The sequence below is a fragment of the Triticum aestivum genome, chromosome 2A (genome assembly GCF_018294505.1).
Source record: "Triticum aestivum cultivar Chinese Spring chromosome 2A, IWGSC CS RefSeq v2.1, whole genome shotgun sequence".
Classification (NCBI taxonomy): Eukaryota; Viridiplantae; Streptophyta; class Magnoliopsida; order Poales; family Poaceae; genus Triticum; species Triticum aestivum.
In genome coordinates, this window is record NC_057797.1 from 778,865,879 (window position 1) to 778,892,441 (window position 26,563).

A 26,563-nucleotide genomic window follows, 5' to 3' on the forward strand; every position below is an offset into this window, starting at 1 on the left:
TTTTATTCAGTTTCTCTTTTTTTTTCCTTCGGTTTTCTTTGTTTCTTTCTTTTGTTTTCACCAGTTTTCTCCTTTTTTTTCTTATTAACTTTCTCCTTTTAACACATGTCTACTTTTCTCAGTGCACATTGCATATTTATCTATTCATGTGTAACATTTTTTGGGACATGTTGAATATATTTGAAATACATGATGTACATTTCTTAATACATGATATCTCAACGGACTTAGAAATAAAGGCTGTAGAGGATTCCATAAGGTTACCAACTAATCAAGCCTGTCCTCCATACTCAAACAAAACAATGTACTATAAAATAGAGAGTATGACCAGATCACGTACTAGAGCCGGCCGGTGACAGTTAGTAACTTGGAATCATGTTCCACCTGCCTACTATATATGACAACGAGAGATCACCACATCATCAATCCAACACTCCCGATAACAAATCAAAGGTTTTTTTTTCCTAAAATAAAGAAGAGAACAATCAAACGCACGCCATAACCTAAACAAATGACCAGCACTAGTACTGATGTTTCAGTAGAGAAGAATATGCCGTGTTTTAACTGGTCGTCGAGGTGCTACCATGTCCGTCTGAAGAACTGGTTGTTGTACAAGTGGTGTGCGGTGGGACGCTGGTGCTGGTGGACGATGGCAGCAACGTTGACAGCCCATCATCCACGTCCAAGGCGGACGGTGGCTGAGCATATGTCGGCACCGGCATCTTGGAGGGGAGCACTGGCAGCTTGTCGACCTTGGAGTGGAGCTTGGCCATGGCTTCTCTGATGGTTGGCCGCGCGCTCGGGTCCGGGTGTGCACACCACAGCCCGACGACCAGCACCCTCTCCACCTGTGCTGCGTCTAAGTCACCATTCAGCAGCTTGTCGGCGGACTCAAGAATAGATCCCCGGCCGTACAGCCCCCAAACCCACTCAACCAGCCGGAACACGCCACCGTTCTTTTGTTGCTGGTCCTGATCGGTCGCAGTGAAGCTCATCGGCTTCCTGCCGCACACCACCTCCAGCAGAACCACGCCGAAGCTGTACACGTCTGACTCAGCGCTGGCCCTGCCGGTGACGACACACTGGGGGTCCAAGTAGCCCGGAGTCCCTGAGACTGCGGTCATAGTCTGCGTCCCGGTGGCATGGTCGACAAGCCTTGCGAGCCCGAAGTCGCCCAGCTTAGCTCCAAATGACTCGTCTAGCATCATGTTGCTGGGCTTGATGTTCCGGTGCAGCACGCACTGCTCCCACTCCTCGTGGAGGTAGAGCAGCACGGACCCGAGCTCCATCACTATCCTCATCCTCATCGGCCATGTGAGGAAGGTGCCCTGCTTGCCATGGAGATGGATGTCGAGGCTGCGGTTGGGCATGAGCTCGTAAACCAGCAGGAGCTCCTCGCGGCCATGGCTCCAGCCGAGGAGCTGCACGAGGTTCCGGTGGCGCAGCCTGCTTATCACCTTGATCTCTGACTTGTACTCCCTCTTTCCTTGCAGGGAAGAATCATGCTTGGAGAACCTCTTAATGGCCACGGGAAGCCCAGCTGGCTCTCAGGTAGCCTCGGTAAACCGCACCGAAGCCACCTTGCCCAAGCTTCTCCTCCGCGGCAAAGTTCCTCGTCGCTTCCACGAGCTCGTGGTATGAGAACCGCCTTGGCCCCTTCACCATCTCGATCTCCATCATCGGGTCACCTTCGCCTTCCGAGTCTGTGTGGTACTCATCCATCTCCACCATTTTTTGTTGATGGTGGCGACGCACAACGAGTGCCACTGTAGCGGCGAAGATGAGCACGAGGGACACTGATGCACCAGCAGCTGCCCCGGCTATTACTCCCGGACCCAGCCTTGACAGGGAAGATATTGCTGCTGCTGGCGGCGGCGGCGGTTCCAATGAAGATATGAAGGACCAAGAGTGTAGCTGATGCAGTTCGATGGCGTTGGATGTGGATGCGGAGAAGCCGACCGAGACCTGCTCCGGCAGTGCGCTCTTGAGGTCAACCTTGGAGCGAAGGTTGTAACTCCTGTTTCTTGGCTTGCCTTCGTTATCATCACCGAGCCACACCGTCACTGACAAGATGCTGGAAACATTGTCGTAGTTGATGTCGGCAGTCAGGTTGCCCGTCAGCTCGAAGCTTGGCATAGTCAGTGTGCGCACCGACCGGAGGGAGCTGATGTCGATGCCGATGTGGTCGAAGGTATCGTGGGGGTCGGACACCACTGTATTGTTGAAGGTGTCGAACTCCACCGCCACGAACCGGCTGTCGCCGGCCGCCACGGCATCCGCGCTCTGGCTGGTGAGGGCGAGGTTGTAGTCAGGGCAGCGGGCTGGCAGGCTGGACGGGTAGCCGGCGAGAAAGAAGGCCATGCCTTGCCCCTTGCTGCTGATGTTGCTGGAGATGACGAACGAGAAGCACGTGGTGAAGCTGGCAACCTCGCCGGTCGCCCTGTCCCATAGCAGCATCGGCTGGGCATTGTACGATGCCCGGCCATTGCTGTAGTCGATGCTTCCGTACCTGTTGGCGCTGATGTCGACCCATCCAACGCTGAAGGATGCGTCGCCTTCGATCTTGATGGCGTTCTGGTCCGCTGAGCTGAATGTGGAGTAGTTGAAGGACAAGGAGATGGCAACAGTAGGAAGGTAGAAGAAGAAGATGAGCAGGAGGAGGAGAGCACAAGTGGTGGATGCCGAAAAGCCAACCATCCTCGCATCGGCGATGATCACGATGCATCAACTCTATTATACGATGCATAAAGAGAAACGCCAGGAATAAGTCATTCCAGCTAAGAGACTCCTTAGCTTCATTCCAGCTAAGAAACTCAGATTTTCTGCAGATCAGCTAAAATGCAGTCGCCCCGTTTTCATTAAACTGCAGACGATTTCTAGGTCGGGCGATTCATCCGTGATTCATGATGATCAAGACGGGGACGGGGATGACACAGAGCGGAGACGAGTCTGAACTGAGCTGAAGATGGTGGTTTCTTTTCTAAATTTCTTCTATCTATTTCTGAACTCTGATACAGATGTACTCCCTCCGTAAACTAACACTCTTATATTAGTTTACAGAGGGAGTACTACATATCCTCATGTACAGGCTACTTTTCGTCAAAAGAAAAAGCTGAACAAAGCAGCAGTGGGCAGCAGCGACCGGCCAGGCAGCAGCGTTTTCGTTAAACCACGTCATGAATAATAGTACTCTATATATATTTGAACGTAACATCTTCTAATTTCCACTATGTTAAGACAGCTACAATATGGTTGAACAAATCAAGCATACTTGTTCAACGATACTACTTTTTTCAAGGAAAAAAAAGGAGCATTCTTAATTAATACTCCTTAGGATCCTACGCACCAAGGACAAACTAACAAAACAAGCAAGTTGGAACCACCATGGCAAATGGCAAACTATCAGCTTTAAGCATCAGTTAGTCCGCACATACCATGACCATTGCTAAATTGCTGATCGGCGTTGTCTGTGGCATTCCATAAGTAAACACCCACATGGGTACATCATTGCCCAACACTTAATTCATTTTCTTTGAAAAGAACAGTTAACTTGCTAAATACTTAATTCATTGTTCTTTGAAAAGAACAGTGAACTTGCTATGCTGAGATTTCACGTATATTTTTCCATTCCCCTATCCAAGGAAAGGGCTACATTAGTTAAAACTCAGATCATGCAGGTATTAGGACTGTTTTCAGGATGAGAAATTGCTAGATCAACCCAACAGCTGCCTGATTGTCAAATAGTACTACCCGTCTACCCCCGTCCTAAATTATAAGACGTGCCTACCAAAACGTCTTATAATTTGGGGCAGAGGAAGTACTACACTAGCTAGGGGAAGCTACACGGATCCATTTGAATAAATTACGCCTACTTGTTCACATCATACAATTATGAATATACCAATAAACATTAAAAAATATGAATAACAGAGATACATTGTGTAAACGTGCTGACTCAAGCAAAAGATGTAACCTCATATTAATAAGGGAAGATGTTTACACACAAGCAAGAAAACAATACGCAATATGCAGATAATAAACTATCCGAAAGGAGAATCCTGCTGACTTGCTGAGTTAGACAGACTATAATGGGTAATTCAGAGCAGACGCAAAGCACTGGACCTTTTTATTCTCTCAATTTTCAGGAAACCTAAGCCGTACGTACGGCAACCAGTGGGCATTTAGGCACCGGCGCACCGCACAGACCAGCACTACTTGCTTAATCCCAGTTTTCTCCCCGGTGGTTTATTTCTTAGGTTGCCAAAAGTGAAAATACTTGGAAGGGGGGAGTACAGAAGAAAAAGAAAAGGTTGTACCAGGCGGCAATACCCAAACCATTTCCCCAACACTGCCACAAGCTGAGAAAACATATAGGTCTAGATTATCTTGTGAAGATTTCACCTCCTGCCTGACCTGATGATGGATTGTGCACACATACTGATAATCAACTTTGGACTAGCAATGCCTGGAGATCGAACAAGTTAGAGCATCGCTATGAGATGAAGATCATAGATAGACAGATTAGTACCGTGCATGTAACCAAACCATGGATCATACAGATTTCACAGGTTAAAGAGCTAAGTACTGGAGTTGACTTGATTAGTGACCCTCTTGTCCTGGTCAGGGCAAATTTGAAGCATAAACTTTCTACCTGCGTAGTTGCCGAGCTGCCCTTCGTAGTGGCTAATCGCCGGAGCCTCCCCTCGACGCGTCGCTCCTCCACGGCAAAGAACAGCGCTCGCCTGGCCCCCGTCGGCGGCTCGGTCGCCTACTCCGATGCATCGCCAGATCTCGAGCTGCCCCTGCATTCCTCCCAGCGCCGGCGCCACAGGCCGGCCTCGCGGAAGTCAGGCGGTATACGGGCCGCGGTGTGGACGGTGGCCGTCGGCGGCGGAGGATTCCGGTGAGATTTGGGGGAGGGGGGCTTGACGGCTGGACGGGCCGTCGTGGAGCGCATTCTAGTGGGCCCGGGCTACCCGAAGCAGGCCTCGTGGCTCAGTTAATTCCGCACAACCACTCAAAAAGAAAAAAGGTTCATTTCGCACTTTCTTTTTCTTTTCCAGACACGTACACTCACATTTCTCTCAAAGACACACACACTTACTCTCCAGACTAATTTTGAAAAAAAAAATCTCCAAACCTTTCTTCATGAGATGGATCATACTAATACACGTATACTCAACAAAAGGAAAAACTTGCTCCACTTAGTTAAGTTTGCGCATCTCATAAGAATGGGAGTTTTCTAGTTTACGGGGATTTTAGGATATAATAACTGGTAAATTTTAATGAACATTTCAAAAATAGGATTTTGAGGTTGCTTTTTGAAATATAAAACGTTGTGACATTGTAGTTTTCTTCGGACCTGGGACTGATAGTATTTAACACGACCGGCTGCTAGGCTATTCTTCTTGCATGCTTTTGGTAAATTATGTCCTGGCAATTGATTAATTGTGTGGATGAGTCCCAAGTATTTTAGTGACTCTTGGCAGTATGAATTCGCATCTCTATTTAATTACTCACTAAGCAGGAGTGACACGACGACCGCGTGGCCAAATGGATAAGGCGCTCGCCTCCGGAGCGGGAGATTCTGGGTTCGAGTCCCAGCGTGGTCGCATTTTTTGTCTTTTGCACGTTCATGTCCCGCCGCCGTTTATGTGTTCGCCCTCCCCCCCCCCCCCCCCCCCCCTCTTTCTACATTCTAACATCTAGCATTTCACCCCCAGCGGGAGATGCTGCAAAATCGGTTGCAAAACATTTCAATGATATTTGATTTGTGCAACATAATAATAATATTGTTTTCCTCTTCTTCAAGTACCATCAGATTAGTCAACTCAAACACTGAGAGATTACTATAGAACCAAGGATTAATAACATGTGAAAATTTTAAAAAACAAACGACCTGTTATATTGATTATGTATAGTTGTAAAATATTTATTGAATATAAGTAGTCATGGAATAAAAAATATCTTCTCATGCATGATGGCTTGCGGTGGTGAGTCCTTTCTCATGCATCGTCGTTGTATGTGTTCATGTCCCGCCGCCGTTTATGTGTTCGCCCTCCCCCCCCCCCCCCCCCCCTCTTTCTACATTCTAACATCTAGCATTTCACCCCCAGCGGGAGATGCTGCAAAATCGGTTGCAAAACATTTCAATGATATTTGATTTGTGCAACATAATAATAATATTGTTTTCCTCTTCTTCAAGTACCATCAGATTAGTCAACTCAAACACTGAGAGATTACTATAGAACCAAGGATTAATAACATGTGAAAATTTTAAAAAACAAACGACCTGTTATATTGATTATGTATAGTTGTAAAATATTTATTGAATATAAGTAGTCATGGAATAAAAAATATCTTCTCATGCATGATGGCTTGCGGTGGTGAGTCCTTTCTCATGCATCGTCGTTGTATGTCCGGGTGGGACTTATCTCATCCATAATTATATGGTGATGTGGCATGTTGAGATCAATAAGTTAGTGTGGATCATTTTCATAGGTATATAGGATATGCATTTTTATTTTGTTTATCTACTACCTCTACAGGAGCACGAAGGGTGAAAAAACAAAAATCTAACCGTGCTGATAGGATGACCTAAATCACTCCTTGACACTCTAATTACTCACCATTGACATCGGTAATAACCTTGTTTGGACTAAACCCTCCACCTCTGTCTCGAATAAGAAAAAACTCCTACCTCATCCCACACCTCTCCCGAACTGCCCCGCGACACACTCATGGCCGCCCTTCCCGCCGGCCCATGGAACCTTGGGCTTTGGGCCCTATCACGCAGGAAAGGTGGCAACACTATTAGTGCGATGGAAAAGAAATTCACCCCACAACAATTCAAGAGACTGAATGCACGAAGAGAGGAGCCCAACGAAGGCCTCAGAGTCCGGGTGCTTGCGACCTCCGCCATGCTTGGGAGCTCCTAACGGGGTCTTAAACCCGGGGTACCCGACGTGCAGAGCTCGGCCTCGAGTTCGACCAAGGCCCACCAGGCCCAAAGAATACCAGGGAACCCTAAGAAGACGGAGGCAATGAGCGTGTTCCCCAAGATAGAGGGCGGCAGGCGAGCGAACCTGACCTACCCCCCTTATGTAAACCCTAGGCCTCTCCTGTCTATATAAAGGGAGGCCTAGGTCCTCATTCCGAATCCAATCTGACATTCAACTCTTGGGAGCCATCTCAACATCATTGTAATCCTCTGCACGAGGTATCCCCTCACCATGAATGGCAAGAAGAAGCAATATGTAGGGTATTACTCTTCGGAGGCCCAAACCTGGGTAAACTGTGTGTGCAGAGTCCGTCTCGGTGCTACCAATCACATCATGAACCCTACCGAGGGATCTGACGAGAATTTCCTCCGTCAACAAGAAAGCTTAAGGTAGCGAACGAAGTTGAAGCCGATGTTGAAGTTGTGGGATCTCTCACATTGGAGCTACACACTAGCCGCATTCTTAGATTGAATAATGGTATTTATATATGTGCCTATCTTGAGTAGGAATTTGATTTCAGTTTCTTGTTTAGATGATGATATGTACGAGTGCCAGGTTAGCAACAAATAGTTTGTTTTGAACAAATGTAATAAGAATGTCGGCCTCGATGTTAGACAAGGCAAGTTATACATGTTATCTCTTAATAATGATTTAGTTATGCATGTGAGTGATGAAATTAATGTTGAGAAGAAATGGAAAGGAGTCAGTAATTCTTCAAAATTGTGGCATTGTTGTTTGGGCCACATTTCGAGGAGGAGAATGGAACGCTTAGTTAAAAATGAAATACTCCTCCCATTAGAATGGAACACTTAGTTAAAAATGAAATACTCCTCCCATTAGACTTCTCAGATGCGGACAAATGTGTCGATTGCACTAAAGGAAGATACACAAAAACAATTAAGAAGGGAGCAATAAGAGCCATAGGGGTTTTAAAATTAATTCACATTGACATGTGTGGACACCTTAACGTTAAGTCTGTGGACAGTTTTGATTCATTCATTACATTGACATACGACTTCTCCCGCTATGGTATATTTATCCAATACGTGGCCGATCGCAAGCTTTGGAAAAATTCAAAGTCTATAAAGCTGAGTTGAAAATCAACTGAACACAAAAATCAAAGTTGTACGGTCTCATCGCAGGGGAGAGTATTATGGTAGGCATGCTCCTTATGGGCAAATTCCTGGACCTTTTGCCAAGTTCATATCCGAAAATGGAATCATTGCTCAATACTCAATGCCTGGTGAACCACAACAAAATGGTGTGGCTAAGCGTCACAATCGCACTCTTATGGATATGGTGCGAAGCATGCTTAGTCACTCGAGTTTAGAAATAGACCTTTGGATGGAGGCATTAAATACAACCGCACATATACTAAATCTTGCTCCAACTAAGGCCGCACCAAACACACCTTACGAGACGTGGGCGGGAAATAAACAGAGATTGAATTACTTACGGTTGTGGAGTTGTCCTGTTGAAGCTAAGGTTTTCAATCCACAACTTAAGAAGTTGGATCCAAAAACAGTTAGATGTTTCTTTGTTGGATACCCTCATAGGGAAAAGGGATGTCATTTTTGTTGTCCAAGTCACACCACCAAGTTTGTGGAAACTAGACAAGCGGTATTTTTTTAGGATAATAAGGTCACAAAAATAAGGGAGATCGATCTTGAGGAGAAGCGGGTTTGTGCACCATCCCCAATTATCCAAGATATTGTTTTTCCAATACAAAGAAATGTGCCATCTGATGATCTTGAATCTAACAGTTCAATCCCTCAACCAAATGGTGATCCGGAAACTAATAATAATGAAAATCCAGACACAAATGAGGATCCCCAGGAAAATAGTGATCCTCAAAATGATGATGTACCACCACCACCTCCTCCTGTGGGTAGACCACGGCATGAGAGGAAGAAAGCCATATCAGATGATTATGTCACTTTCATGATTGAGGATATAAATGATATAGGAAAGGTGGGGGGGCCAACCTCTTATAAGGAAGCCATTAAATGCGAAATTTCGTCCAAGTGGTTGGTTGCCATGGAAGACGAGTTGAAATCTATGGGCTCAAACGATGTTTGGGACTTAGTAGAAGTTCCCGATGGAGCTAAGAAAGTAGGATGCAAGTGGGTCTACAAAACCAAGTATGATTCCAAAGGGAATGTTGAATGGTTCAAGGCAAGGCTTGTGGCAAAAGGGTTCACACAAAAAGAAGGAATTGACTATAAACAAACCTTCTCCCCTGTGTCAACCAAAGATTCTTCTAGAATTATCATGGAATTAGTAGCTCATTACGACCTAGGACTACATCAAATGGGTGTTAAAATGGCATTTCTAAAAGATTTACATGGTTCAGCCGGAAGGCTTTGTTGTGAAAAGGAAGGAACATTTAGCATGTCATCTAAAGAAATCAATTTATGGCTTGAAGCAAGCTTCAAGAGAGTGGTACCTCAAGTTTGATAAAATTATCAAAACTTTTGGTTTCACCAGAAAATGTTGTCGACAACTGCATCCATGTTAAATTTAAAGGCAGTAGGTTCACAATTTTAGTCCTATATGTTGATGACATATTGTTGGCATGTAGCGATAACGATATGCTGCATGAGACCAAGAATTTTCTGTCATCCAGTTTTGATATGAAATATCTTGGTGAAGCCTCGTGTCTCCTCATCATCGAGATTCATCGAGATAGGTCCAGAGGAACATTAGGACTATCTCAAACGGCATACTTTGAGAGAGTGTTGAAGAAATTCAATATGCATAAGTGCTCACCCTCACCTGCTCCTATAGTCAAGGGCGATAAGTTTGGGACATTAGGTGTGTTTGGTTTGGGAACGAAGTGGAATGGAATGTAATGGTTCCATTCCATTAGAATGGGTTGGTTCCGTCTTTGTGTTTGGTAGAGGTAATTCAAAGGAATGGAACGGTTCCATCTTGATGTTTGGTAGGGGTAATTCGAAGGAATGGAATTTGTTCATCTTTCCACTTGTTTTCTTGTGATTGAACTTCAGCATCAAACAAAAACAAGACACGTAACATCAAATTCAGCGGAGAAAGTGCAGGCCGCGAGTAGTAGCAATAGCAGCACGACACACAACAACAATAGCAGCAAGTGCATTACTTGCTTCAGGTGTTCAAGAACGAGCTTTTGCTACATTCAGGTATGGGTGTTGACGATGTTCAGTCTTCCAACTCTGCAAACAAGAGCGTCCAAAGCAAAGATAAAGGCGAGGAGAGCAGCCCGGCTACGAGGAGGACGACTGGAGGCAAGTTGAAAGGAAAGGCAACCAACGCGGCTACCAGAGATGGCCGCCGCCGTCGCTGGACCTTGTCGGATTCGTCGAGAAGGGGATGGGGCGGTCACGACCGGGTCGTCGCCGCCAGCGTCAGCTGCGAGTGTGCGGGCGGTGAGGCTAGGAACACGCTTGGAATCGATCCGCCGCCGCCTGTTGCAACCCGCCGCCACCGCCTGTTGCAACCCGCCGCCGCTCGCCTCGGGCGCCGCCTCCCGGTGCCTGCCAGATGCAAGGGAGAGACGAGGGAAGGAGATAAGCGGGCGTTGAGAGTCACGAGAGCGAGCGGTTCCCTGTCGTCCGCTCGATTTGGAGGAACGACTCGATTACGGATCTGGGCCGAATATTCCTTTTCTGGGAACGAGTGGGTTCCGTTCTGCCTGTGTACCGAACACAAGAATGAGGCCCAAGGATGGGTTGGACCCACCATTCCACTCGGTGACCTGTACCAAACACACCTTAGAATGTTCGAGGAACCAGTATGAAAGTGATCAGCTGAAGTAGGTTCCTTATGCTTCAGCTGTCGAAAGAATCGTGTACGCTCAAGTTTGTACACGCCCAGATTTGTGTTTGTTAACGAGGATGCTTGGCAGATACCAATCAAATCTATGACCAGGCCGCTGGAAGGCCACAAAGAAAGTCTTGTTATGTGCAAGGAACTAAGGATTTCATGGTTACATATAAAAGAACTGATAACCTAGAAATTATTGATTATTCAGACTCTGATTTTGCTGGGTGTGTGGATAGTAAGAGACCCACGTCAGGTTATATATTCACACTCGCGAGAGGAGCCATATCGTGGCAATTTTACTTCTTTACTTGCCATGGCAAATTAACTTTTACATCCATGGCAAATTTTACATTTTCTTCCATGGCATTTTTCAGTCCACATTTTTACGTGTCTTCATGTATATAGTAAAATATCATGGCAATAAAATTAACCTTTTATTTTTGCCATGGCAAAATTACCTTAATTAACATGTCAAATTATCCTAAATCGCCATGGCAATTCTTAACTTTTATTGCCAGGGAATTTTTGTTTTTATTTGCCATGGCATTTTTTAGTCCACATTTTTATGTGTCTTCATGTATATAGTAAGATATCATGGCAATGAAATTAACCTTTTATTTTTGCCATGGCAAAATTACCTTAATTAACATGTCAAATTTACCTAAATCGCCATGGCAATTCTTAACTTTTATTGCCATGGTGATTTTTACTTTTTATTTTTGCCAAGCCATGGTAAATTTTCCTTAATTGACATTGCAAATTTACCTAAATCGCCATGGCAAATATTTAACTTTTATTGCCATGGCAAATTTAGCATTTTTTCATGGCAAATTTTTATTTCATTCACTATATAGCATGGCAACTTTTTGTCGTGTAGTATGGATTTCCTAGATTATTTTTCATGAATTTTCCATCTTGTTTTGAAGAAAAACTTACTAAATTTGCCATATGTAAACATTTCATTATAGATAGTGTGATGGCTTTATTTATGTTTTGAGATCATGGAAATTTATGTCCAAGATCATGGACCATAGCAAATTCCCTTCTTTTCTTGAATTTTCATGATGCAAATTTAATTATTTAGTGCCATGGAAGAGTTAGCTTCACTGTCGGTTCGGCCGATAGTGAATTGTGGTTGACTAATTGAGTTGGAAGGTTTCAATATTCTAGACTAGCCTAGAGGTTTGCCAAAAAAGAAAGACTATTTTTTTTGTTTTTATGATGGAAATTGCCATGATTATTTTTTCTTCGTGTCATTGCAAAAAGAAAAAAACTTGTTACCCATGGCATTCTTGTGCTTTTAAAGTTGATGACTTTTCTCTTCGCTAGCTCAGCAAAATATGGACTTTAATCTGGCATAGCAAAAAAAAAATAGGTGGGCTTTTTTTCGCTACCGGGCTGTAGGGCCGATGGGGAGGGCCGTTCGCGCTGTGGGGCGAACATTGGGGGGTCCTAAAGTTTTGGAGACTGGTCATTTTTGGCCGAACTTTCACACGAGAGTAGAGTTAGCTTGTTGTCGGTTCGGCCGACAGTGAACTGCAGTTGACTAGTTGACTTGGAAGGCTTCAACATTCTAGACTAGCTTAGAGCTTTGCCAAAAAAGAAAGACTAGCTAGAAGACCCAAGAAAGAATAATCAAAGAAATGCCAGCTAGACTGACTAGGAGTACTGTGTGTATAAAGTTTGCACGGCAACAACACACGGAGGCACACCACCGAGCAAGAGCATTGAGCACCTAGCTTGGCGAGCGCCCGGGATGGCCGGCTTTTCGAACGCCGCCACCTGTGCTCTCCTCCTCCCCCTCCTCATCTTCTCCTACCATCCTACTCCTGCCGTCTCCTTCTCCCTCAACTTCCCCGAGTTCACCACAGCAGAGCGGAAAGACATCAAGATCGAAGGCGACGCGTCCTTCATCGGCAACGCATCCATGGGATCGATCGACATGAGCGCAAACTTGTACGGTAGCGTCAGCCGGGCGTCCTACAACACCCAGCCGGTGCAACTCTGGGACAAGGCGGCCGGCAAGGTGGCCAGCTTCACCACGCGGTTCGAGTTCCTCATGTCCAGCGGCAGTAACGACGAGGTGGGCATGGCCTTTTTCCTCGCCGGCTATCCGTCTAGCCTCCCTGCCGGCGGCACTGTCCACAGCCTCGGCCTCACCGACCAAAACGCAGACTCCGTGGCGTCCGGCGACAGCCGGTTTGTAGCGGTGGCGTTCGACACCTTCAACAATCCAATGGCGTCTGACCCCACCGCCAGCTACGATTATGACCACATCGGCATCTACGTCAACTCCCTCAGATCGGTGAGCACACTGAAGTTGCAGGGCTCCACTCTCACGAGCGGCACCCTGATTTTGTCCGTGATCGAGTACGACAATGTCTCCAACGTCTTAGCGGTCACGTTATGGGATCAAGACCAACAGAGTTACTACCTTAACTCCAAGGTTGACCTGAAGAGCGCACTGCCGGAGCAGGTCTCCATTGGCTTCTCCGCCTCCACGTCCAGCGGCGAGGTATATCTAAACTCTTGGTCCTTCAACTCTTCCTTGGAACTACGGCCACCACCACACTCCCCGGCAGGGGGAGTTATAGCCGGAGCAGCTGTCGGTGCAACGGTGTCCCTCGTGTTGATCTTCGCCGCTGTAGCCGCACTCGTAGTGCGCCGCCGCCGCCGTCGTCGGAAAATCATGGAGACGGAAGAGTACTACACAGACTCAGAAGAAGACGAAGGCGAGCCGATGTCCGGGGACGGGGCCAAGGCGGTTCCCATACCACGAGCTCGTGGAACCGACCAGGAACTTCGCCGCGGAGGAGAAGCTTGGGCAAGGCGGCTTTGGCGCCGTATACCAAGGCTATTTGAGAGAGCCAGCTGGGCTTGCCGTGGCCATAAAAAGGTTGCAGTCTTCCATACAAGGAAAGAAGGAGTACAAATCCGAGGTCAAGGTGATAAGCAGGCTGCGTCACCGGAACCTCGTGCAGCTCATCGGCTGGTGTCATGGCCATGATCAGGAGCTCCTGCTGGTCTACGAGCTCATGCCCAACCGTAGCCTCGACATCCATCTCCATGGCAAGCAGGGCACCTTCCTCACATGGGAAATGAGGTACGTCTTCATTATAAGTTGTATGCACTGCCGCGGTGCAATCATATAACTACACATATGTATTGTATGTATGTTGATGGTTGCAAGTACAACCGCAGGATGAAGATATTGCTGGAGCTTGGGTCTGCCCTGCTCTACCTTCACGAGGAGTGGGAGCAATGCGTGCTTCACCGGGACATCAAGCCCAGCAACGTCATGCTTGACGAGTCCTTTGGCGCCAAGCTAGGCGACTTCGGGCTAGCCAGGCTTGTTGACCACGCCGCTGGGATGCAGACCATGACCGCAATCTCGGGAACTCCAGGCTACTTGGACCCCGATTGCGTGAACACCGGCAAGGCCAGCGCCGAGTCCGACGTGTACAGCTTCGGTGTGGTTCTACTGGAGGTGGCATGCGGCAGGAGGCCAATGAGCATAACCCCGGCCGACCAGGACAAGCAGAAGAATGGCGGCGTCTTCCGGCTGGTCGAGTGGGTCTGGGGACTATATGGCCGGGGATCCATCCTTGAGGCCGCCGACGAGCGGCTGAATGGTGACTACGACGCGGCAGAGGTGGAGACGGTGATGGTCGTCGGGTTGTGGTGCGCGCACCCAAACCCAAGCGTGCGGCCGTCCATCCGGACAGCCATGGCCACGCTCCAGCCCAAGGTCGACCAAGCCTACCAGCTGCCCGTGCTTCCTTCCAAGATGCCAGTGCCCATGTATGAGCCGGCGCCGCCGCTCTCCTGGGCCAATGTCGTTGGGATGTCATCATCATCCTCCCACACCATTGGGATGTCGTCGTCGACGTCGTCCAGCATGCCGCTGCACACTTCTTGTACCACAACCTCCGACGCTAGCACTGAGACGAACAGTTCGAAGACCTCTTCTTCACTACTCAAACATCAGTAGCAGTAGTAATTTATGGCGTGCGTTTGATATGTTCGCGGAGTGTTGATGTTAATGACTAATGATGCCAGGATGGGACTGGCAGCTGGAATGGTTATCAGTATGTTCGAGTGTTTCATATTCATAAGAATGGTTGGTTTTTATGTTGGCTCACAAAGCCTATCACAACCAATGTTTTAAATAGCGGGCTATGACATATAGCGGCGATCTTTAAAAACAGCTATAGCTGGGCTATAGCGGCAAATTGTACATGAAATCATTTAGCGGCAACATGCTCAAACAGCTATAGCGGGACTATAGCTGGCTATTTAAAACTATGATCACAACCCTCCTCCTTTTCCTAGATTTAGGACTGGCTGTGTTTGTGAAAACAGAGGCAGAGTTCATGTGTTATGATCACGAAATCGAAGCAACATACTACAATCAAGAGCCATTTAGTAGATATAAAATTCTAGTGGCACAGACCAACATTACCTAAACCCAGTTCTCTCCATGGTGGTTTAATTTACTGGCTTGCTAAAGTGAAAACAATGGGAACAAAGATGTAGCCAAGAAAGAAGGTCATACCAGCATTCCCAACACTGCCCCCCTTCTGAAGATCTCAACTCCTGCCTTGATGTCTTTTTTGCACATAAACTGAGCCTCAACTTTGCACTTCAAAAGGCTGGAGATGAAGCTCAAGTTAGAGGCATCACTGCAATATCAAGATCTTCGATAACTTTGTACATACATACTAGATGACCTTGATATGTACAAATTTCACATTGGAGTTGATCTGATTACTGATCTTCATGGCAGATGACCATGATAAACATAAAATCACTTGTTCTCTGAATAGTTTATGGTGGTAGGTGATAATAATAAGGTAGATTGAGTTTTTGTTGTGTTTCTTTTTTGTGCGAAATCTTTATCCAGAACACAGTCCATTACACTTGTTTTTACAAGCTTTGAAACATGTAAACCATAGCAAGCAAGGCTTTAATTGAGGTTTTGTAATCATGGAAAATGAGTTTTTATTCGATAGTGCCATATGCTATTGTTTGCGCAGTGCAAAAAAAAAAGATTGACATTGAATTATTAAAAATATAAGAAATCACAGCTTTGATATAGTGACATGCATGTGTCGCTCTTTCTATGCGTGAAGATGCAAAAAAATTGTATGAAAATGAAAATCAGTCTACTCTAAAATGGAGGGTTTTTCATATTACTATCATTCATTCATTCATTAAATACCTGTGTTTGTCTGTGTGTGGAGAGAATCTTGGCCCACGGGTTGTACCAGCCGTTAGTCACATCAGCTGCAATGCCGGGGGACGAGATTGCCATGAAGAGAACAAAAAAATGAGACCAACCCAAGGGCTAACCCTCGTTGGCATTTATTTATAGGAGAAACTCCGCGAGCACCACGCGTCCAAGCCGGGACTTGAACTCGGGTGGGCTGGCAGCAACCTCAACTGCCCAGCCAACGGGTCGACGCCCCGTCCTCGCCATGAAGAGAACGAGAGCGGCGTTTTGGCACATGAGGGCCAATTTTGTATCTTTTTACACAAGCCATAAAATGTCGATTTCCTTTGAAGTTGACGTGCACACACATAATATCAAGATGTATGCCAAATTTCTATTTGGAATTTTTTCATACTTCAAAATATTTTTTCTGATGGCAGGAGCGCACGCTCCCATGTGCCAAAGCGAATTTCTGGACCTGTTATTTCTAGGAGTTACAAGTACATTACAACGGCTTCTGTCCGGCGTGCAGGCGCACATCCTAACGAATGGTGGTCGTCTTTCCGGAGACCCCAACGGGTTGTTGATGGACTGGATTCAACTAAGTATGACAAGGAGTTGTGGTTGACTAGTTGACCCCTCGTCGGCGCACACGCCGGCCCTATGGCGCGGAGCTCAAGGTGTAAACGTCACACCCTTCGGTGTTGAGCTATTCAACGTCATACCCTCTGGTATTTAACCCCGTAAACTGCATTTTATTCGTGAACAGACTTTGTTAAGTTACAATCGATGTTATATTTGTGCGATCTTACATTAGAATCCATGTAAAAAAATCACCTTTTTCTTTTTCTCTTTTATATGTCATTGTCATTTGATTGAGACTTGGTTAAATCTGAATCGATTGAGATCTAGCCACACCTCATAAATCGCTAAATCTTTTTCAACATCCATGTGTGTTGTGTTGACATGACCAAGCTCTATGCCGAAGATTGTGGCATTGAGCAAAAGGGTTAGATTTAGTTAAGAGTTTTGGAGACGGGCCATATATCTTTGGCCGAACTTGCACGAGAGTTAGATTTGTCGGTTCGGCCGACACGGAGTCACAGCTGACTTGGTGACTTGGAAGGTTTCAGCTTTGTAAGGTAGACTGGGCTAGAGCTTTGCCAAAAGAGAAAGACTAGCTAGAAGACCCAACAAAGAATAATCAAAGAAAGGCCAGCCGGGCTGATAGGTACTATGTCGCTTGTTCCTGCTGTTTCCTTGTACTCTACACAACATTATATATGTATATATAGTTTACACACCACCAAACGTGCACGGACACCACACACACACACACAAAGAGATTGAGCCAGCGCCCGGGGTGGTTGGCTTTTCGGCAGCCACCACTGGTGCTCTCCTCCTCCTCATCTTCTTCTCCTACCTTGCTACACCTGTTGTCTCCTTGTGATGTGCACTGGGGACCCGATCTTCTGATGAGAGAGGATAACTACGATTTTGGGTGGGACTTGACCCTCACGATCCGGCTACCAACTGTACAGAAAGAACCGTACACGACTGATATCCACGGCAATCGCTGAACCAACTCCACGGCGTTATCGACCGAGCCAACGGCGCGATCGACCTATCCACGAAGGATTTTTCCTGCAAGCAAATCGAAGAACATGCAAGAAAATAATAGCCAAGCAATCTTAAAATTGCGAATATGCTAGATGAGGTTAATCTCACAAGATGGGATTCCGATAGGATGTCTTAACGGTCGCACTAGCCGCTACGAGCGAAGACAAATAAAAGTAGCAATAGCTAAACTTCTCTAAACAAAACCCGAATCTAAACCCTAACAGTAGCTAGCTATTTATTAAAGCCGTCCACCGCCTTCAGATGTTGATGCGATAGGTCTTGGTGAATACGTCCAAACGATGAGACCCACGTGCGTGGCTGGTTTGGATCCTAGGAGCAAAGTCCAAAACTTGTGTGGTCTTGCGCACTTGGACGTTATGGACCACGTTGCATGCATGTTGGATGAATTGGTGGGAAACACGTTCATGCAATTACTTTTTCTTCTTGTGAACGAACATGCATCTCCATCTTTCATCTCTAGTGAGCATCTCTTGTTGACTCTCTGGTCCATTCGTTTCTGGGTACAAATAAATCACAACATGAGTGTAATATCATAGTTCTATTTGTTAAATAATATATCCAAAAGAACGAAAGTACCTGGTTACTAAATTGCCGTGTAATATTCGTAGACGTTTCTAAGATAGCTATGTGCACATCATCCTCCCTTCCTTAAAAACAAAGCCGCCCTCAGCTTTTATTTATCTGGAACACATCATATAGCAAAGCAAAAATAGATGCAACACATATAGGTCGTTCCAAAAGCATGAGCTCATGAGGATGAAATAAATTTGTTATAGCACCATTAGGAATATCATGAAAAGTTTGACCCCACACAAAGTCTATGTATGAATTATGGGGATGCAAACTAACTATATGGGTACACTGTATATCCGGATCACAAGGTGGGACAATCAACGGAAACATTTCAAAATTGATAGCAAGCATAGTGTGCATAGTACGATCCGTTGATTTAGCTTTCCCATCATTTACTATTTCATCAGGGGTCATAGGAAGCAAGTTGATGGTTTTTCCTTCAAACACAAGAGTATACGTAATTTGTTCTACCATGATGAGTAACACTATTATCATATTGCTAAGGTCGACCTAACAATAAAGAACAAGCTTACATAAGTACAACATCACAGTCAACGTAATCACGATATGAACCAAGTGTAAATTGTACTCGCACACGACGTGTTACCTTCAACTTACCACAGTCGTTGAACCATTGGATGTAATATGGATGGGGTGTCTCGTAGTGGTGAGGCAAAGTTTCTCGACCATCTCTATACTCGCCAAATTATTGCAGCTTCCACCATCAATGATCACACGAACGAAATGCCCTTTGACAACAAACTTAGTTTGAAAAAGATTATGGCGTTGAGGCATCTCAGTATGCCCAACCTGGGCACTAAGTACTCGCATGGTGACAAGGCTTGGATATTGATCTGCCATCGCTGCATTAACATGTATCGCCTCTGTCTCATTCTCCTCAGTGTTACCTACATTATTAGTGGCAAGCATAGCACGTGTATCTTCATCCAAATCACTAGCAGAAGAGTCTTCACCATCTTCCCGTACAATGAATGTTCGTTTATTTGGACAGTCCTTCATCAAGTGCCCGCCACCTTTACATATATGACACTTCATGTCCCTTGTGCGTCCAGACGAAGTGGTGGGTGCTACAGAAATTGCTTTCAAAGCCTCGGATGATTGTGCAGCTGATTTTGAACTTGAAGGGTGTGCACCATTGTGCAAGATAGGTGGTGTTGACTCAGTAGTGGACGGCACAGTAGGAGAGGGTGACCATGATGAGCGGCGACCTGCAAAAAAATTACACCGTCCCTTGTTGTGTCGTCCATGTACTTCCCTTTCAGCTTTACAAGCAAAATGAAACAAATGAGTAATAGAGTTGTACTCCTTATTGTCCAAGATATCCTGAATATCACAATTCAAACCACCTAAAAATCTAGCCATCATAGCATCTTCGGTTTCAACTAAACCACATCGCACTAAACCAGTTTGCAATTCTTGATAATAATCCTCTACAGAATTGCTACCTTGTTTTAAACGTTGCAATTCATTTAGTTTGTCACGAGCATAATATGAAGGAACATAGCGTTGTCGCATAGCTCGTTTTAAACCATCCCAAGTAGTAGGTATATTATTCGCATTAATACGACAATATTCACTCCACCACATGGAAGCAAAGTTTGCAAATTCACTAGTGGCCGCCCTAACTCTTTGGTTCTCAGGAATATCATGACATGCAAATTTTTGTTCAACAGAAAGTTCCCAGTCAAGATAAACATCTGGATTATATTTACCATTGAAAGCAGGTATAGTAAATTTAATTTTAGCACTAGGGTGTTCATAATCTCTAGCATCATACCTGGGTTGACCTCGTGCCATACCTTGACGGTTGAAACGTAGTTGCCGATGACCACGACCATTGTGGTGGTTGACCATTTGGTCGTCTTCGGTGTCACCAGAATAATCCTCGTAGTTGTCCCCATGTTGTTCAACGCGGGGAGGAATTTGTTGGTGCTGGTTTATGGTGGCGGCATCAGTGGCAGTAGCTGGGTGTTGTGGATGACCCATGGGCACACGTCGAGCTCGCGAAATAGCGGCAACACCTGCGGAGTTGCGAGGATCAACGTTGGTGTTGACGCGGGGTGCAGCCTGCAACTCATCCAGACGTGACAAGATGTCCTGTAGATGTGTGTTGGCAACACCCTGTGCATCCTCGATGGCCTTGAGCCTCTCTTCGGCCGCAATTTGGGCACCCTCAAGTTGGGCGAGACACTCGCTGGTGACTTTCACATCTGTGGTGAGGCCCTCAAGTGTGGGTTGTTCCTGGGCCATTGTTAGAGAGAGAAAAAACACAATGTATAATCCCTACCAACTAGTAGGACGTGGTGGAGAAAATTCGCTCATACTCAAGCTTAGTATCAAATTCTTACTTGTTCTTACCAATACAACAGGTGGTGATCGACGCGTTGGTGTGTTGGCTTCAAACTACCAATGGAGATTGAATGGAGCGATAACCATGAATCAGTAAAGTAGGGACCTGCACTTATTGGTAGGAAAAAGTGTAGCTTGGCAAAGGCTTCTCAACTCACAATATTAGTGGCACAATTTAGCAAAACGCAATGCAAGTTGAATAATTGCTCAAACTCCTAACTAGTGCTGGCAATCGACTAGAAAGAGAGAAAATAATCGAAGCCCAGATACTGAATCAAATGAGTGTGAAAAGCGATGCAAATATGTTAGCTCTAAATAGCTAGATATAAGTGAGGTATAAACTGTCGCTCGTACAGAGCAGAAGTCCTGGATATCAAAATGCTATGCGGCCTCAACTTTGCACTTTTCCTTTTTTTTTTCTTTCTTTTTTTTCCTGATACCACTTGATGTGCACTGGGGACCCGATCTTTCGATGAGAGAGGATAACTACGATTTTGGGTGGGACTTGACCCTCACGATCCGGCTACAAACCGTACAGGAAGAACCGTACACGACTGATATCCACGGCAATCGCTGAACCAACTCCACGGCGTTATCGACCGAGCCAACGGCGCGATCGACCTATCCACGAAGGATTTTTCCTGCAAGCAAATCGAAGAACATGCAAGAAAATAATAGCCAAGCAATCTTAAAATTGCGAATATGCTAGATGAGGTTAATCTCACAAGATGGGGTTCCGATAGGATGTCTTAACGGTCGCACTAGCCGCTACGAGCGAAGACAAATAAAATTAGCAATAGATAAACTTCTCTAAACAAAACCCGAATCTAAACCCTAACAGTAGCTAGCTATTTATTAAAGCCGTCCACCGCCTTCGGATGTTGATGCGATAGGTCTTGGTGAATACGTCCAAACGATGAGACGGCCCATACGGAGGCATGCACAGCAGGCCGGACTAGTTTATTCACTGGCCCAAAGTTGCTCTCCCAACGCACCAAAAAATAAGGTCTTGGACCCACGTGCGTGGCTGGTTTGGATCCTAGGAGCAAAGTCCAAAACTTGTGTGGTCTTGCGCACTTGGACGTTATGGACCACATTGCATGCATGTTGGATGAATTGGTGGGAAACACGTTCATGCAATTACTTTTTCTTCTTGTGAACGAACATGCATCTCCATCTTTCATCTCTAAGTGAGCATCTCTTGTTGACTCTCTGGTCCATTCGTTTCTGGGTACAAATAAATCACAACATGAGTGTAATATCATAGTTCTATTTGTTAAATAATATATCCAAAAGAACGAAAGTACCTGGTTATTAAATTGCCGTGTAATATTCATAGACGTTTCTAAGATAGCTATGTGCACATCACCTTGTCCTTTGATTACTCCTCCTTCAGCTCAACAGACGGAAACAACATCAAGATCGAAGGCGACGCATCCTTCAACGTCGGATGGATCGACATCAACGCCAATAGGCACAATGGTATCGAAGGCAGCAATGGTCGGGCATGGTACAACGCCCAGCCGATGTTGCTCTGGGACAAGGCGACAGGCGAGGTGGACAGCTTCACCACGCGCTTCACGTTCGCCATTGTAGGTGACATAAACAACAAGGGGCAGGGCATGGCCTTTTTCCACACCGCTCAATCTAGCATGCCGGCCAACTGCCCCAGCTACATCCTCGGCCTCACCGACCAGAGCCCAGGCGAGCTGGCCTCCGGTGACAGCCGGTTCGTGGCGGTAGAGTTCGACACTTTCAATAATACAGATGTGCCTGACCCCGACACCAGCTATGACCACATTGGCATAGACGTCAACTCCCTAGTATCGATGGAAACATTGTCCCTAGAGAGCTTTGACCTCATGGACAACCTGACCGCCGAGATCGAGTACGATGGCGTTTCCAGCATCTTAAATATGACAGTATGGCTCGGTGATGATAAATATGGCCGGCCGAGAGGCAGGATTTACTGGCTTAGCTTCGAGGTTGACCTCAAGAGTGCACTGCCGGAGCAGGTCTCCGTTGGCTTCTCCGCGTCCACGTCCACGTCCGCGGAAGTGCATCAGTTACACTCTTGGTCCTTCAACTCTTCGTTGGAACCACAGGCCCCACCACCACCACCACCACCACCACCACCACCAGGGCGAGGCCCAGGTTCTAGAGTTATTGCCGAGCAGCCATCGGTACCACAATGTTCCTTGTGCTCCTTTTCGCTGTTGCGGCAACACTCGTATTGCGCCACCGACGTCATGGGAACATGATGGAGACCGAGGATAACTACACAGACTTAGAATGTGAAGGCAAGCCGATGACGGAGATAGCGATGAGGATGGGGCCAAGATGGTTCCCATACCAGGAGTTGGTGGAAGCCACGAGGAACTTCGCCGCGGACGAGAAGCTTGGGCAAGGTGGCGTCGGCGCTGTATACCGAGGCTATCTGAGAGGAGAGCCAGCTGGTCTAGGAGTTGCCATAAAGAGATTCTCCAACTCCAAGCATGAGGAGTCTTCCATTCAAGGAGAAAGGGAGTACAGGTCAGAGATCAAGGTGATAAGGAGGCTGCGTCACCGGAACCTTGTGCAGCTCCTCGGCTGGTGCCATGACCGCGAGGAGCTGTTGCTGGTCTACGAGCTCATGCCCAACCGCAGCCTCGACATCCATCTCCGTGGCAAGCAGGGCACCTTCCTCACGTGGCCAATGAGGTACCTATTTTTTTTATGTAGCGTAACACATCATAAAACTGGCTATATATTATATGTATGTTAAATGCAAGTGCTACTTTAGGATGAAGATATTGCTGGAGCTTGGGTCTGCACTGCTCTAACTCCAGAGGCGGAGGACGGAAAAAAATTAAGGTGTGGCGAAGTCTTAAGGAAAGAATTCTTTTGATGCAAATCGAAAGAGTCAATACACATTACAACTCAAAATGAAATACACTGAAAATGTAGGCATGTTTCAATAGGAAAACAACCTAAAACATACCGATAATGATACTTTCAATGGCGTCTAGAAGACCCAGGCAATGACAATACACTAGCATGAATGAATATAAACAAATCTGAAGTTCTGGAGTTCTGGTTCAGAAACTTCAGATCATGGAGAACTGACAGAAGAAAAAACGCCAATGCCCCAACAAAGTTCAGAGTTCAGACCTAGCCCTTAGGGATTACCAGAAAAATCCCCGACCCTGACTGTGGCCGTCGCCTGCTGAAGCCGCCGGTGAAGCCCCCGCGCTGCTGAAGCCGTCGCCGGAGCCGCCGCTTGCTGCGCCGCCGGAGCCGCCGCTGCAAGCGCCGCTGTGCAGCAGCCCTCCAAGCCCCCAGCCCGCTGACGCCGTCGACTGCCCCATCGTCGCGCCCGCCTGGACCTCGCGACCTGGCCAGCCGCCGCCGCCGCGCTAGGTTTGGTCGCGTCTGGGTGGGTGGAGTTGGTCGTGTTCGCGTCGCGGCGTCGGTGTATGCGGGCGTTCATTTCTTTCTGTTTTTCTAGGTATACACTAGTGGGCGCTCGATGCAGAGCCCCATCTGGCCGCGGTCGATGCTCCAGCCGATGTCTAGGCAGTACAAAAGTGATAGATACGTAGACATAATATTTTTTTTGGCCAAAAATCAAGGTATGGCGGGCACCATACCCTGCCCACCGGAGCCCTCCGCCAGTGTCTACCTCCATGAGGAGTCAGGTTGGACGGAGCGAGCGGGCTTTTCGGTCCGCTTGTGGCCCGTTCAGGACCGGACCGTACGGTACTGGCCCGCTTAAGTAATTGGCCGGTCCGGTTACAGAATTTAGGCCTGAAATTTACTCGGTCCGGTCCGGTCTTTGACCGGTCCGACCGAGCGGACCGAAGCGAGTTGTAGACTGTTCATCGTCACCGCTGCGACACCATGGTCTGGCCGGTGAGATCCGCGCGCTGCGAGTCCACCCTGACGTCCTTCTCCCACGCGGCTGCGCCCCACCTCGATTTGTTTCCTTTTATTCAATCGAACAGAGAAGAAAACTCATGCCATGCGCATGAGGTAGAAGAGAACAGAGAATAGAAGGAACATGCATGGGAAGAGGCAGTCATGCCCTGCAGCTTTGTTTTCCTTTTAATCAGTCCACAAAAGGTAGAGAGAACAAGATAAACGGGATTCATTCGATCCGATAATTAAGGCACCTTCCCACAACAACTCCTTGCTGCCATTCCTTTTATTTGCGAGAGAAATAGGTTCGATCCGATAATCATGCGCCATCCCATGCAGCCGTTTCCTTTTATTCAGTGAACATGCTGAAAACAGAAAGAACGAAGGAAACATGCATGGTTCGATCCGATAATCACGGTGTCATTCCATGACTAAGTTCACGTCAGAATTGATCCGCCAATCACGGCAAGGCCCATACACACAGAGTCGTGGTCTCACGCATGCGCTAAATTACTTGCATGGAACAAACAAACTGCTAAGTAACGAACAATCCCGCCTTTGCCACCATGCAGCGCACTTCCTACGCACGTCGTCCACCTCGCCGCCAGCGCTCGCGCACGTCGTCAACCCCGCCACAGCACCCGCGCCCATCCCTGACCTCGCCGCTGCACCTTCGCACGTTGCCCCCAGTGATGGTTGGCCGATCCGCTAGTTCGGCCCGAGCTTCGCCGTCGCCGGTCCGGTCCCTAAGAACAGGACCGTCAGGTTGGTCGGTCTGATCCGGTCCGGACCGCCGGCGGCCGGTCAAAACGGTGGCTCGGTCAGGCCCAGACCGGCCCGGACCGTGTCCACCCTCAATGAAGAGTGGGAGAAATGTGTGTTGCATCGGGACATCAAGCCCAGCAACGTGATGCTCGATGAGTCCTTTGGAGTCAAGTTAGGCGACTTCGGGCTGGCAAGGCTCGTTGACCATGTTGTTGGGGTGCAAACAATGACCGTAATTTCGGGGTCTCCGGGCTACTTGGACCCGGAGTGCGTCAACACCGGTAGGGCCAGCGCGGAGTCCGATGTGTACAACTTTGGCGTGGTTCTACTGGAGGTAGCATGCGGCAAGAGGCCAATGAGCATAACCTCGGCCGACCAGGACAAGCAGAACAACGTCGGCGTCTTTCGGTTGGTCGAGTGGGCCTGGGGGCTATATGGGTGGAGAGGGTGATGATGGTCGTCGGGCTGTGGTGCGCACATCCCGATCCGAGTGCGTGACCGTCCATCAGGACAGCCATTGGGGCGCTCCAGTCCAACTCCAAGGTCCACGGAGCCTGCAGTCAGTTGCTGGTGCTCCCCTCCAAGATGCCGGTACCCATGTATGCGTCTCCCCCGTTCGCCCTGGCGGACTTGTCGTCCAACTCCAGCGTGCAGCCGCACACCTCCAGTACCACTACTTCCTTCAACACTAGCACTTCCACCACCAGTTCAAAGGCCTCTTCTTGGCTACTGAAACATCAATACTAGTACTGCTAGACACTTGATTTCTTGTGGGAAATGTTAATGTAATAATATTGAGCCATCTTTTTTTAGAACGAAGACGTTAGGGGCGTCCGGCTTTAAATTAATAAAGCTCATAACATAGGCAGCGTACCAACCAAATCAACTTACACGAGCACGGAAGCTCAGGCCATACTGTCACGGAGAGTTTAAGGTTTAGCGGCCAAAGGATCGCGATCGGAGAAAATACATGGCATGAGGCCAAATCATGGAGCACGCAGGCTCACGCACACACCAAAAGGACCACTTCAGGATGAGGAAGTGGCGGCTGGCTCCCTAGCCAATACATAGACCTGGCGCAGACGGTCTTGAGCTTGCTTCATCTTCTCAGTATCCTTACACCTCGCCAACGGACTCCACTGCTACAGGAAGAGGTTGCATTTGTAGATTATGTTAGCCGGATGAGTCGGGAAGATCCCCTCAATCGCTAATTTGTTCCTAGTAAGTCATAAATCCTAGAACAGTGCCCCAGCACAGCTCCAGAACACGCGCTTGTTACTCCCCTGGACGGAGTCGGGGATGG

General features: G+C 47.1%; 1 non-coding gene and 2 pseudogenes across 1 annotated transcript; 2 read left to right on the forward strand and 1 right to left on the reverse strand.

Moving 5' to 3' along the window:
• Positions 1 to 353: 353 nt before the first annotated feature.
• Positions 354 to 4,999, reverse strand: LOC123191175 (L-type lectin-domain containing receptor kinase IX.1-like; annotated as a pseudogene).
• A 540-nt stretch (positions 5,000 to 5,539) lies between these two features.
• Positions 5,540 to 5,612, forward strand: TRNAR-CCG (transfer RNA arginine (anticodon CCG)). The gene has a single exon. It is a non-coding gene; the product is annotated as a tRNA-Arg (tRNA).
• A 6,946-nt stretch (positions 5,613 to 12,558) lies between these two features.
• LOC123038292 (uncharacterized) lies at positions 12,559 to 26,007 on the forward strand (annotated as a pseudogene).
• Positions 26,008 to 26,563: the final 556 nt, after the last annotated feature.